Here is a 14910-nt window from a genome sequence, read left to right as displayed (position 1 = left end):
ATTTGCCATAGGCCACCAATATACTTGTTTATTAATATTACCTTTACGAACTCATGGTGTCACACACCGGTGTAAAGAATAGCAATATGAATTGGTTGTCTTTCTGTATGCCCCAAACCAAGCTATCTGGCACCACTGAAATAGATTATAAGGTGATACAAATATTGAATTATAGTTTTGTTTTATTCTATTTCATAGATTGCTGCTTACAGATTACAGGTTTTATGCAAAGCTATAATTAATTGCGATTTGAGCTGTGAATTTCCTGTAATCTGCTTATTGGAAAGCAGTGAGATGCACAGTCTCTTGTTCACCTTGCATTGCCATAACTCATTTCATGATAGTGCGGAACAGGGTGTAAAGGAAAATGTTACATTCAATGAAAGTGACATCAATTATGATAGTAATAAATGTCCTGGAACTGGTGGACTGAACCAGTATAATAATGGTTTGTAGCACACAGTGACACATTCAGTTATGATGATAACATGCGTGATTTATACTTTGTCACTTGCCATTCTGCATCCAGTTTTCTCCTAGAAAGAAAATCTAAGCAATGTATAACCCCTAGGAGTATTTAAAGGAAAGAAAATATAGCCATTTATATATATGAGCACAACAACCACAGTGGTCATCAGGCATCCTACTCATTTCATGGGGACACACCTGCTAATTCCAAGATAACAGGATTGCTGTATACTATATGCGGCCAGCTTACTCATTGTCTAAGACAGGGGTGGGGAACCTTCGGCCCTTGGGCTGTATAAGGCCCGCAAAGCCACTTGATCCGGCCCGGCTAGCAGGGACGCAGTACACCCGGCCGTCCACCTATACTGGCAGCCGCTGCTGTGTGTGTGTCAGGGGAGGAGAGCGCATCGTGCGCCTCTCCTGCCCCTTTGTGCTCAGTCCGGTGGTGGCGTGTGTCATCTGTCAGGGCAGGGAGGAGAGCGCAGCTATATCTGGCAGCGGCGTGTAGGATCCCAAGCTAGCTGCCGGTTCATGAGACAATCAGAGCTCGCGGACCGGCAGCCAATCAGGAGCCGCCGCTGCCGGTCCGCGAGCTGGGATTTGCTCATGAACCGGCGGCTGGTTTAAGGTCCTACACGCTGCCGCCGCGCAACATAGCTGCACTCTCCTCCCTGCTTGACCTCTGACAGCTGACACACGCTGCCACCAGACTCAGCACTAAGGGGCAGGAGAGGCGCACGCTGCACTCTCCTCCCCTGACACACACCAGGGCCGCAACTGGGGGGGCCTAATGGGGCATGCGCCCCGAGTGCAGTATTTGAGGGGGCGCAGAGGAGCAGGGTTTTTTTACCGGCAATGCTGTGCTGCTCCACTGAGACAGCAGACGGCTCCCGGGCGGTGTCTCTGACTCACCTGTCTGCCCGCAGCTGTCTCCGACGCTGTGCAGGTGAGCTCCAGTACCTGGGATCTCTCCTATGCCGGCTACTGTCTTAAACTCTCTTCTTTGCCATGCAGTGCTGCGATTAGTGTGCGGTGCACCGTGCTAGCTATAGGGGGGGGGGGGTAACGCCAAATTATTGCCTTGTCCCTGGTGATGAAAATCCTAGTTTCAGCCCTACACACACACACACACACACACACACACACACACACACACACAGTCCAGCAGCCAGAGCACTGGAGGAGCAGCAGCAGCGGTGAGCAGCACAGTGGGGTGGGGGGGCATGTGTGTACCTGGCACTGTGGGGGCATATCTGGCACTATAGGGACATATGTGTACCTGGCACTATGGGGGCATACGTAGCGCCATGGGGGCATAACTGTATCTGGCACTGTGGGAGGTATCTGTATCTGGCACTGTGGGAGCATATATGTATCTGGCACTGTGGGGGCATATGTGTATCTGGCACTGTGGCGGGATATGTGCATCTGGCACTGCACTACTGGGGGCATATGTACTGGGGGCTTAACTACTGGGGGCATATCTACTGGGGCATATCTACTGGGGGCATAACTACTGGGGCATATCTACTGGGGCATATCTACTGGGGGCATAACTACTGGGAGCATTTTTGTATGGCCCCCGAAGAATTTTATAAATATCCAAATGACCCTTGGTAGAAAAAAGGTTCCCCATCCCTGGTCTAAGAGATGCAGTCACACTCAGCTTTGCTGCTTAATGCATTCAACTATTTAGTTGAAAGTGAATTTTAAAAAGTTAATTTGTTCTATATTAGGGACCAAGAAGTTTAAAGAGACACTAAACATAGTACAACAGTACATAGGCATGTATCAATTTTGTGCAAGAAAATTCTTATACATTCACCCCCAGTTACCTGCGTTTTTGATCACTGGTATGCAGGAATAAATAACTTTCCGAGATAGCTCTTACTATAAGAGCTGTCCCAGAGATGAGAAAACTTCCAGGTTTACAGCCCAGGAATTCTATTACTCATTCGTGGCCATCAGCCTGAGTATGAACAAGCCATGGGCGGACCAAGAGGGATCCTTCAGATCCTTCTCCAGTGCTCCTTGCGAAAAGAAGTTCATAGGCTTCTAGAAGCAACACTATCTATTGATGCTGTTGTCTATCTGGCACAAGTCCCAGGTGAATGACTAAATTATATCTATGTAAATGATTGTTTATAACTATTAACACAAAGAAGAAATATATTCAAGGTGAGATTTTTTGCAGGATATAAGTTAAAAGATAACTAAACCTCAAACAAGATTTATATTAAAATGCATTTTAAAAAATGTTTTAGAATATTCCCACTTGGGGTTTGATTTACTAACAGGCGGTTTGTCAAAGCTGCTGATGATTGGTGACTTTGACAGATGCATTTAAAGCAGCAAACTATAAAAAAAATGCTAAACTAGGCTAGTTTAGTTTTTTTTTAAACTTTTTTAAAACTTATCGGTTAATGTTGGCGATTAGCATCAGTTTTGACAAACCGCCTATTAGTAATATTATACCCCTTGATGTATTTTTAATGGGTAGTAGATCCAATCCCCTTCTCTAGTTACAGCTCACTAGCCGGAGCTGTCTGGCAGTAATATATAAAAGGTTGTTTCTAAATGCTTACTGTGCTTCCTCTAGTCAAAGCATTCCTGCTGCTGGACAGGGAACGGTATGTTATCCTCTGGACAGGGATCGGTATGTGATCCTGGCGGATGGGATACCGCAGCCTTACCCTAACCTCCCCCTTAGTGCCTAACCCCAACCTCCCCCCTTAGAGCCTAAACCTAACCTCCCTCCCCGCAGCCTAACCCTAACACCATCCCCCTTCCCCCCGTGGGGCGGCTAAACCTAACCCCCCCCCTCCCCGTAGCTTAACCCTAACCCCAAGCCCCCCACCTCCCCTTGGGGCAGCTAAACCTAACCCCCCTCGCAGCCAAACCTATCCCTCCTGGGTATACTTACCTTCGGGATCCTGGCTGTCAGTATTTCGGCATTGGTATGCTGACCTGCTCGTGAATCCAGCATTGGTGTTCTGATGGCTGTCGGGATTCCAGCATCAGTATTTCGATTGCTGGTACCCCAACAGCCAGGATCTTGAATGTATACCTCAGGAAATTGTGCCAAAAAAGCACCATCACCTCCTGAGAGAATTGATAATAATGAAGTACGTGTTTAAACATAAAAAAAATATAATGTTCGGAATTGTACTATAAAGGTTTAGGGCCTGAGTCAGAGTTAGAAGTATATAAAAAAAAAAAAAAAAGTATATAAACAAGGCCTTACTGGCTTTGCTGGATCCCGCCAAGTTGAAGTACTATAAGCAGAGGACACCATGGAGTCCTGTCATGTGTTCAGGGGGCAGGGCCAGCACCCTGCTCTAGCACTGTGAGAGAGGGAGATGGGAGGAATAATGGACCTCATTCCGAGTTGTTCGCTCGCTAGCTGCTTTTAGCAGCAGTGCAAACGCTAAGCCGCCGCCCTCTGGGAGTGTATCTTAGCTTAGCAGAAGTGCGAACGAAAGGATCACAGCGTTGCTACAGAAAAAAATTGTGCAGTTTCAGAGTAGCTCGAGACCTACTCCTAGCTAGCACTCACTTCAGTTCAGACTGTTTAGTTCCTGTTTTGACGTCACGAACACGCCCTGCGTTTGGCTAGCCACGCCTGCGTTTTTCCAGGCACGCCCGCATTTGTATCTGACACGCCTGCGTTTTTACACACACTCCCCGAAAACGGTCAGTTACCACCCAGAAACACCCACTTCCTGTCAATCACTCTGCGGTCAGCAGTGCGACTGAAAAGCATCGCTAGACCTTGTGTGAAACTACGTTGGCTTTTGTGAAAGTACGTCGCGCGTGCGCATTGCGCACCATACACATGCGCAGAAGTGATGTTTTTTTGCCTGATCTCTGCGCTGCGAACAAAAGCAGCTAGCGATCAACTCGGAATGAGGGCCTATGTGAGATGGGAGAGAGAAAACACTTGAAATAGCAGCCACAATAGCTAGCTACCCGGCAAATGATAGGTCCCAAAAACTAGTTAATAAGTTTGATCATTTGAGTAAGGAAACGTTACTGTAAATGTTCAGAAACAGCAATAATTTCACATACAGTAGCTGCATTTTTGTAAAAAGTTCAGTTATAAAGATATTAACTGTATATTTCCTCTCTATAGATATTTGGGATTTTTGTGATGTAAAATCTGTTAGACGTTAGTGCGCTTCAGCACTATCTCCTGTGACTACTTGAAGCCGGCCTGCCACCTTTACTAAGATGGTCGTGGATGCAGTGCTGCAAGCACGTCGGTACGGGGCAGTACGGGGTGGTACGACGTAACTGTAAGAAATTCCCAGCCGGTACTCCGTACCACCGGGCCGTCCACCATACCTGCATCCCGCTGGCGTCTGTGTGCGGGGAGGAGAGCGCAGCGCGTGCCTCTCCTACCCCTCAATTCTCTGTGATGTCAGTCCAGTCTCCGCTCCTTCGGCTGCGGCGGCAGGGGGTGATCTCAATAAGGCACCGGTTTGCTAGCCAATCAGAGCTCGCATTTGAGATACCCACCGCCAGAGACCTCGCCGGACTTCACGAGCACTGAGGGGTAGGAGACGCTCTCCTCCCCTTACATGGCAGCAGAAACAAAAGAGGCAGCTGTGAGGGGGGGGGGGGGGGGGGGGGTACACAGTGGGGCAATGTATATCTGGCACAGTGGGGCAATGCATATCTGGCACAGTGGGGGCAATGTATATCCGGCACAGTGGGGCAATGTATATCTGGCACAGTGGGGCAATGTATATCTGGCACTGTGGGGGCAATGTATATCTGGCACAGTGGGGGCAATGTACATCTGGCACTGTGGGGGCAATGTGTATCTGGCACTGTGGGGGCAATGTATATCTGACACAGTGGGGCAATGTATATCTGGCACTGTGGGGGCAATGTATATCTGGCACAGTGGGGCAATGTATATCTGGCACAGTGGGGCAATGTACATCTGGCACAGTGGGGCAATGTACATCTGGCACAGTGGGGCAATGTACATTTGGCACAGTGCGGGCATTTGTGTATTTGGCACTGTGGGGGCATTTGTGTATCTGTCACAGTGGGGGCATTTGTGTATCTTGCACAGTGGGGGCAATGTATATCTGGCACAGTGGGGGCAATGTATATCTGGCACAGTGGGGCATTGTATATCTGGCACTATTGGGATCATATGTGTATCTGGCCCCCACATATGTGTATCACGCCCCCATTTTCATTGGCCATGCCCCATGCGGCTTTTGGCCACACCCATTTTTTTTGGCAGTACCTATAAGACATTTTTTCTACTTGCACCACTGTCGTTGAGACATGTACTGCACATGATCAACCCCGCGACCCTGTGCCATCTTGCTGAGTGTGTGATGTACTGCACACAACACTGCGCATGTTACTCTGAGGTGTGAGTACCACTGTTTCCACTGCTGTCTCTTGTGACGTAAACTGATTACTCTGTATTACCTACCGCCAGTGGCGGCTCCAAAGGTGAGGCTGTGGCACAGTTCAAAATTCAAATAGGGGAGCCACACCAACTGCCATCCCAAACGCTGCCAATCATTGCCGGATGGAACCCACTGACAATTGGTGTGACTCCCCTATTTGAATTTTGGACTGCGCTGCAACCCCGCCTTTGGTACCGCCACTGATCACCGATGTTACCGCTGACAACCGCCGTTACCACTGTTATCTTTAATAAACCTGCAAGCCTGGTTAAGGACAAGCTGTCCAGCCTAAACTACATTTCACAATGTCGCTGGTGCCTGTTGTTAACTTCAAAGGTTGTACACCAATAGGACATATCAACAACATTTCATGTTTTCATGCAGGTTAATGTGGCAGATAAAAAGATTTATTTTTTAAATGAGACTTTAATATGCATTGTTATGTGTCACTGTAATTGTTATTGCATTGACTTAGAGAATCTAGTCAGCACAGCAGGAGAGAGAAACACTGAGCTACTCACACATTTTAGCTGTAACCAATACTAGGAAATTTCTATGGAATGTATCTGCTGCCATCTGCTGGAGACATAACACCCAAGCATGCTGTGGTTACGTTTGTGGCAGTAAAAATGTTTTTATTGTTTACCTAAATATAATTCCCATCTACGGGATATTACATTCTAGCACAAGTAAATTAAGAAGCCGCATTACTTGTATGTTCTAGGGAACATAATAACATCAAAAAACTAAAGCACAGTTTTTTAAAATACTATTATTATATTATTATTATTATTATTATTATTATTAGCAACAATTTATTTAGATAGCGCAACAAAAATCTGCAGTGCCATACAGTAGGCAAGTAGAGCATACAGTATTACAATAGTGTGCATGTTGAAAAATCAAAATGCACATAGCCTAATGTGTAACCACCTGTATACATCTTATAGGCCCTACACAGTACACACTGACCGATATTCACCAAAGATATGAACGATCTCGTTCATTATTGAACAAGATAACATTCATATCTTTGAGTGCGGAGTCACCAGCGATGAACGATGCGCGGCCCCGCGCTCGTTCATCGCTGGTGTCCCGTCGGCTGTGCATGCAGGCCAATATGGACAATCTCGTCCATATTTGCCTGCACTTGTATGGAGCCGGGTGACGGGGGGAGTGAAGAAACTTCACTCCCCACGTCACTGCCCCCCTCGCCGCCGGGTCGCCCGTCGGCCGTATCCGCCGTCGGGCAGCTCGGCGGCGGATCGGCCAATATGTAGGGCCCTTTGGTCTCTTCTCACTAACAGCTGAATGGGCATTACTGGAGCCGCCACTGGTGGCAACTGGGCGGCATTGGGGAATTTACACATCAGAGAAGCAGGTATGGATTATTAGATTTACACTAAAAAGGTCTACAGTCAACAGGTTGACCACTAATGGTAGACATGCATTAGGTCGACAGGGTCAAAAGGTCGACAAGTAAATGGTCGACACAAAAAAAGATAGACTTTTTTATTTTGGGGATTTTGGGGCGTTTTGTCACTTTTCTGTCACAAACAAGCCCCATTAGTGCACCACGTCTCCTCGCATGGCTTGCTTAACTCGCCATGGTGCCTCATTCCGCTGCCGCTGTGCTCGGCAGAGGTTACTATTCCCAATCCTAGTCCATGTGTATGGTAAAGTATGAAAAAGTTGCAAAAATGAAAAAATAAAAATACAAACAAATTGTGTCTAACTTATGTGTCGACCACTGTCATGTCGATCTTTTGACCCTGTCGACCTTTTGAACTGTCTTCCTTTTGACCCTTTCAACCTTTGACCCTGTTGACCTAATGCATGTCTACCATTAATGGTAGACCAATTGACTGTAGACCTTTTTAGTGTACATCTATAGTCCAGATACCCAGAGAAGCATCCCATGGGCATTTTATGGGTATGTAGCCAGAGTTGCAACCAATTCTGAATTGTGTGTATGGCAGATGCCCAGCTGTCACCCAGTTGTACAAACTAATCCTCAAGTGGAGTTGCGACTGAGATCTGAATGATAGCCCATAGACGCTTTAAGTTGCTTCTGCAGGCTCCAGTTACTAAAAGTCACAAGATCCACCCTCAGAACGGACTTGTCTGCGACTCTGAATGAGTGATATAATGTTTCAGTGTTTTTATTTTCCCCATGGTGCCCTCACACCAGTGGCAGACTCAGATGGGGATTGTCTCACCTATCAGCAGCAGACTGCTATAGACTACACACTGATGTTGGCAAATAGGCAGATAGCGGGTCCTGCCCAGATGCTCTGATTGTGTTTTTTTTTACCACAATTGACTGGGTAGAATCCCCTGCCTGCCTCTCGGTCACATCTATGTAGTGTGTGTCTACAGAAGAAAGCAGAGTATAGGAGGGGGCGGATATGTCCTACATAGTTCCCTCTTATCACCCCTTCTCAGTGGTGCAAGTAGAAATTTTTGGGTACTGCTAGTAAAAATGGGGGTGGCCACATGTCATAAGGGGGTGTGGTCACATGAAACTAGGGGAGTGGCTACATGACAAGATGGGCATGGTCACATTATGCCATACCACCATAATGCCCGTTACACATTATGCCAAACATCATAATGCCCATTACACATTATGCCACACACTGTAATGCTTATTACACATTATGCCACACACCGTAATGCTTATTACACATTATGCCACACACTATAATGCTTATTACACATTATGCCACACACTATAATGCCCATTACACTTTATGCCACACACTGTAATGCCTATTAAATATTATACCACAAACGGTAATGCCTATTACATATTATGCCACACACAGTTATGCCACTGACACCATTTTACAAAAATGTCCCTTATCTATTATGCCACCCCGTACCACCCTACTTTCAGCACTGCCCCTTCTAGATCTGCTACTGCCCCACACTAGGATCTGAATGCTGATATGGAGTAGAAGCAATCAGCAGCTTCTTACCTGGTGCTGCTCCTCCATGTCAGTGATAGGCTGGGAGTGGAACACCACGGCTATGCAGCATTGTGCATAAGTGTAATTGTTCCTGTTTTCATACTTATCTTTCCAACATGATAGGGCTGGTGCAGGTGCACCCTGATAATGATAACAGCTACTGTATGAAACCAATCGCATAGATCCGGCTGCACATACACTGCTGCATTAAGGAAAATATATGCATTTAGGGTCTGATTTACTATCATTTGCTAATGATACCCAGAACCCACACACTGAGCGATTATCGGCAGAATGCGCTTGCACTGCGAATGTATTGCGCAGGCGCGAAGGTCAAAATGTGATCGCTCTGCGTTTGAAGCCAAAGTGCAAACTGGTAAATAATAATATATAGAAAAGTGGGCACTAGATTAAAAAATAAATGGAACTATATACTGTTAATATAATTATTTAATTAATGGAGGACATTAATCATCATTTATTGGCTCCCTTCAAATTGATTGCATTTTGATTGACAGGAAGTGACCGTTCATGGATGGTAGCATGGCGTTTGTGGGGAGAGGTTGGAAAACGCAAGCGTGTCATGGCCATTTTTGGGGTGTGTATTTGACGTTCTCTGCGAATGCTGCAATGAAAAACATGGTCCCGGTGTGACTGCAATCTCATTATTTTGAGTAGGCATGGGTCTGCCGCAACTGTCGAATGTGCTCGTATTTTGAGATGACAAATCTGCGTATGCATTAGCAGCGTCGCAATGCATATGCAGATTTGTGATCTCATCGGTGGGTGTATTTTATCCTTTCCGGGTGGCTCTTTACATGCGATTTTTAGCATTAGCAGTTTTGTCAAAATCACTTTTTCAGCCTCAATAGCGATCCATAGTGAATTAGGCCCCTAGATCCATGCACACTATTGTGGGAGCAAATGCCGCCCATTTGTGTTCAACGCTGCAGCGGCTTCATAGATGTTGTGAATCAATAAATAGTTCTCCTTGTCACTTAGGGGTCAATCCTAATTGGTGCAAGCTTGCGAAAGCATGGGAGGTGCACACAAAAAAACTTGAATTTCATATAGAAAAGCAATTTAGATTGTAAATGTAATACACATTGGGGGTAATTCCAAGTTGATCGCAGCAGGAAATTTTTTAGCAGTTGGGCAAAACCATGTGCACTGCAGGGGGGTCAGATATAACATGTGCAGAGAGAGTTAGATTTGGGTGGGGTGTGTTCAATCTGCAATCTAATTTGCAGTGTAAAAATAAAGCAGCCAGTATTTACCCTGCACAGAAACAAAATAACCCACCCAAATCTAACTCTTTCTGCACGTTATATCTGCCTCCCCTGCAGTGCACATGGTTTTGCCCAACTGCTAACAAAGTTCCTGCTGCGATCAACTCAGAATTACCCCCATTGTGCGTGCATTGGGAGGTGCAAATATTTGCTTTGGGCCCCTCTCCTCAACCAACCCCAAGTTAATTATATGCCTCATGGCTGTGGGTGACAGGGAGAAGCAGTGGGTGACAGCAGTGGCGTCACAAGGGGGGTGCGGCCTGCACCTGGGTGTCACCAGCCAAAGGGTGAAAGTGACAACAAAATGCCGGCACCTGCTTAGTGACAGGAGCCGGGTGCTGCACTTTAACATTATGTGCAGCACTTGACTCCTGTCACTGTTTAGGAGCCAGCACAGCAGCCACAGCACTCCCAGGAGTGACAGAAAATGGGGGTTGGGATATGAAGCCCTGCCCCCTCCGTAAAGCCCTGTCCACTTCCCCATGAAGCCCCGTCCACTTTTTGCGCCACAGCACTGGGTATCACTGAGGCAAGTAACGCCTCTGGGTGACAGTGAGAGACAGTGGATGATAAGGAGAGACAGAGGATGACAGTGAGAGGCAGTGGGTAATAAGGAGAGGCAGATGATGACAGAAAGAGGCAGGGGATGACTGGGAGAAGAGTGGGCGACGGACAGACAGTGGGTGATAGGGAGAGGCAGTGGGTCAAAAGGAGAGGCAGGTGGTGATAGCAAGATGCAGTGGGTGATAAGGAGAGGCAGAAGGTGACAGAGAGAAGCAGTGAGTGACGGGAAGGCAGTGGGTGATGGAGGGGAAGTAGGTGAGGGTAGAGAGTGACTGGGAGAGGCATTGAGTGACATGGAGAGGCAGTGGGTGATAGGGAGGTGCAGTGAGTGATAGGGAGGCGTAGTGGGTGATGGGGAGGGACTGTAGGTGACGGGGAGGGGCCACTCCTCTAGCCATGCCACATTCCTTCTTTGTTACGGCCTGCAGTACCAACTGCGTGCACCCTCATTGCAGTGGACCCTGGTACAATGCACTAGCTGTAACACCCCTAGTTCTGCTCCTGGACCTTATAGAGTAAAGGTGGATACACACTAGGTGATGTGCTCTATGAGCGATGTCACCTAGTGTGTTCTCTTCCGTGCCAGGGCGGTCGGCGGCAATGCGTACACACTGAGTGATATAATTACAATATCAGTGATGTCACGCCATGGCCGGACAGTGCATGCAGTCTTTGGACGACAGTCCAAACTGAACTGCCTACATAGCCGACAGCGAGGGTCGTTAACGATCCTCCGGGCCGCCGATCGCTTGGCGTTGCATACACACTGGCCAATATAGTAAACGACGTCGCTCAGGAAGGGCAAAATGAGCAACGTCGTTTATTATTATCGCCTAGTGCAGGGGTGGGGAACCTTTTTTCTATCAAGGGCCATTTGGATATTTATAAAATCCTTCGGGGGCCATACAAGTCTGCCCCCGCGCGCGCCAAAAAAATGGGTGTGGCCAGTTAAAATGGGACGTGAACGTGATACACATATGCCCCCAATAGTGCAGTGCCAGATCCACAATTGCCCCCACAGTGCCAGGTATACAAATGCCCCCACAGTGCCAGGTATACAAATGCCCCCACAGTGCCAGGTATACAAATGCCCCTCACAGTGCCAGGTATACAGATGTCCCCACAGTGCCAGGTATACAGATGCCCCCACAGTGCCAGGTATACAAATGCCCCCACAGTGCCAGGTATACAGATGTCCACACAGTGCCAGGTATACAGATGCCCCCACAGTGCCAGGTATACAAATGCCCCTCACAGTGCCAGGTATACAGATGTCCCCACAGTGCCAGGTATACAGATGCCCCCACAGTGCCAGGTATACAAATGCCCCCACAGTGCCAGGTATACAGATGTCCCCACAGTGCCAGGTATACAGATGCCCCCACAGTGCCAGGTATACAAATGCCCCTCACAGTGCCAGGTATACAGATGTCCCCACAGTGCCAGGTATACAGATGCCCCCACAGTGCCAGGTATACAGATGCCCCCACAGTGCCAGGTATATAAATGCCCCTCACAGTGCCAGGTATACAGATGTCCCCACAGTGCCAGGTAAACAAATGCCCCTCACAGTGCCAGGTATACAGATGCCCCCCCCCCACAGTGCCAGGTATACAGATGCCCCCCCCCCCCCCCCCCCCCGTCCCGCTTACCGCTCCTTTCGGCGGGGACACGGAGGAGAGCGCGGCTATGTTGGGCGGCGGCGTGTAAGACTTGAAACCAGGCGCCGGTTCGAGAGCCAATCAGAGCTCGCGGACCGGCAGCCGCGGCTCCTGATTGGCTGCCGGTCCGCGAGCTCTGATTGGCTCAAGAACCGGTGGCTGGTTTCAAGTCCTACACGCCGCCGCCCGCGCCCGACAATAGCCGCGCTCTCCTCCGTGTGGTGACAGCTGAGACACGCTGCCGCCGGACTGTGCGGTGACGTGTTTCGCTGAGAGGAGCGGGTGTGCGGACCAAACGGCTTCGCGGGCCGGAGGTTCCCCACCCCTGGCCTAGTGTGTATGCACCTTAAGCCCTCCTGATAGTTTAGTTTGTTTATTTAATGAACTAATCTTTGCACAACACTAATACAATAACTAGTAGTAATATTTCAATAGTATTTTATGTACTTGATTTACTAACATTATAATTTTAATAAAAATAATTTGTTTAATGTGTAACTACCAGCATACCAACTGAAAAATAATGAAATAAGTACCACATCCATCTAGGGAGAAGAAAGTGGGTCATGAGAATGTCTCAGAGGCACATTGGCAGGCTAATGAAACCTAACGATAGCAAATAGCAATAAAAGCAAATTAATTTCCTCATTGAATAATAAATGTCTGTAGACGGCCATCTTTCCAAAGTGGATGACGGAGCAGTGGTGAGTGAAAGTAGAGCATGTTCTGCTTTTCCCATTTCTGTTCAATCACCCATTTTGGATAGATGGCTGTGCTTTGCAGGCATTTCCCTATGGAGATCAATTATCTCTCTGTCAGCTTCCAACTTTCCTCTGTTCATCTTTCAAGAATAGAATGAAGAAATGGAATTACCTACTGCTGGCATGACAGGGTGGCAGGTCTACTTCTGTGTGTTTTGCAGTGATTAAATGGGATGCAATCAATTTACCTACAATCAAAATCCCAACAGTGAAAATTCCCGACAACCATTGACCGACGGTCAAAATCCTGACAAGTTCAAAATCCCGACATGGTCAAAAAACTGACATATAAAATATCGACAAGGTCAAAACACCGACATTTAAAATGTCGACCGGTCAAAAAGTCGGCATGAGTTTTTCATGATTTGTTTTTATTGAAAGACTTGTTCATAGTGTGCCGAGCGCAGCAAGCCATGCGAGGGGACGCGGTACACTTATATGGTGTCCATATCAACCTATGTCGACATACACACCAAAAAAACAATGAAAAACTTCTGTCGACTTTTTGACCTGTCAACAATTTAAATGTCGGTATTTTGACCTTGTCTGTATTTTAAATGTCGTTATTTTGACCTTGTCAGTATTTTGACGTTGTCTGGATTTTGACTGTCGGTCAATTGTTGTCAGGATTTTGACCGTCGGGATTTTGATTGTAGGTATTTCATACTGATCCCAATTAAATAAAGCAACTCACAATGAGGAAACATTTATGTGACAGTGAGGAGCCATGGAAGGAGTATGGAAAAGGAAAAATGGGAGACTGATCAGGTGGTATGTGAATTTTAAAGACTATGGGCCCGATTTAGACCTGGATGCAGCCGCATCAAGGTGGTCTTACACATTGCAGCCGCATCCCTGAGGGATGCAGCCGCAATGTGATTGACAGGCGCGGGCATTATGGGGCGGAGTTACAGCATTGCAGGGCCGACGCAGGGAAACTGTGGGCGGGTCAGGACCATTTTTGGGGCAGCTGCGTGACATCACATGCAGTCGCTTTAGAAAAAAAAATGGTCAATGACCGCCTGACAGCGCGCCAGCGGTCAACCTTAGATTCCATTCCTCTGCAATCGAATTGCGGATGCATCAGGGGGTGACCTCACACATGCTGGGCGGCCTTGTTCTGTGCTGGGGTCCACGGGGTGGGGAAGGGGTTAAAACGACGCAAATTGCATACTTTTAGCCCCGCCCCCTTCCCGTGGACCCACGAATCGCTGTGTTTTCCTGTGTGGGGGTGGGGCTTGATGATGTCATGGCCCGCCCCCTGAAGCCTCCTGCAGCGTCTCCTCCTCCTGGAGAGAAGAAATCTAAAGTAGGCAAGTATGCAGTACAATACTTGTCATTTCTATGCTTTGATGGAACTTAAGATGCAAATACATTTTCTTCTCCTTCATAGTAATCACTTTTTCAGTGGTGTTGTTGCTATCATTTATTGAACTGCTTCCCTGTATGGCCTTAACATGACAGTCATATTCCTGAAAGGGAAACCTCCTAAAACAAAGGAGAGTGTGTGATAAAAAAAACTTTGGGACCCATTTATCGAGTGATAAAACTCGTTGTGAGAGATAAAACTTGTTGCATATGAAAAATAGTGCTCCAGCCAATCAGCTCCTAACTGTCATGTATCAAACATGACAGGAGCTGCACAAATGACAGTTAGGAGCTGATAGGCTGGACACCCGCCTAGGTCAGAGGAGAAGAAATTTCGCACACAGAGACGGAAAGGTTTCTTCACAGTAAGGACAATATGTACTTGGAATTCC

General features: G+C 47.3%; 1 protein-coding gene across 2 annotated transcripts in view; it reads left to right on the top strand.

Annotated features, from left to right (window-relative positions):
- SLC12A1 (solute carrier family 12 member 1) overlaps positions 1-14910 on the top strand; it is a 188443-nt gene that overhangs the window by 131776 nt on the left and 41757 nt on the right. The window lies entirely within an intron of this gene.

This window comes from Pseudophryne corroboree, chromosome 6 (assembly GCF_028390025.1).
Source record: "Pseudophryne corroboree isolate aPseCor3 chromosome 6, aPseCor3.hap2, whole genome shotgun sequence".
Lineage (NCBI taxonomy): Eukaryota > Metazoa > Chordata > Amphibia > Anura > Myobatrachidae > Pseudophryne > Pseudophryne corroboree.
This window is presented reverse-complemented; position numbering and strand designations above follow the sequence as displayed.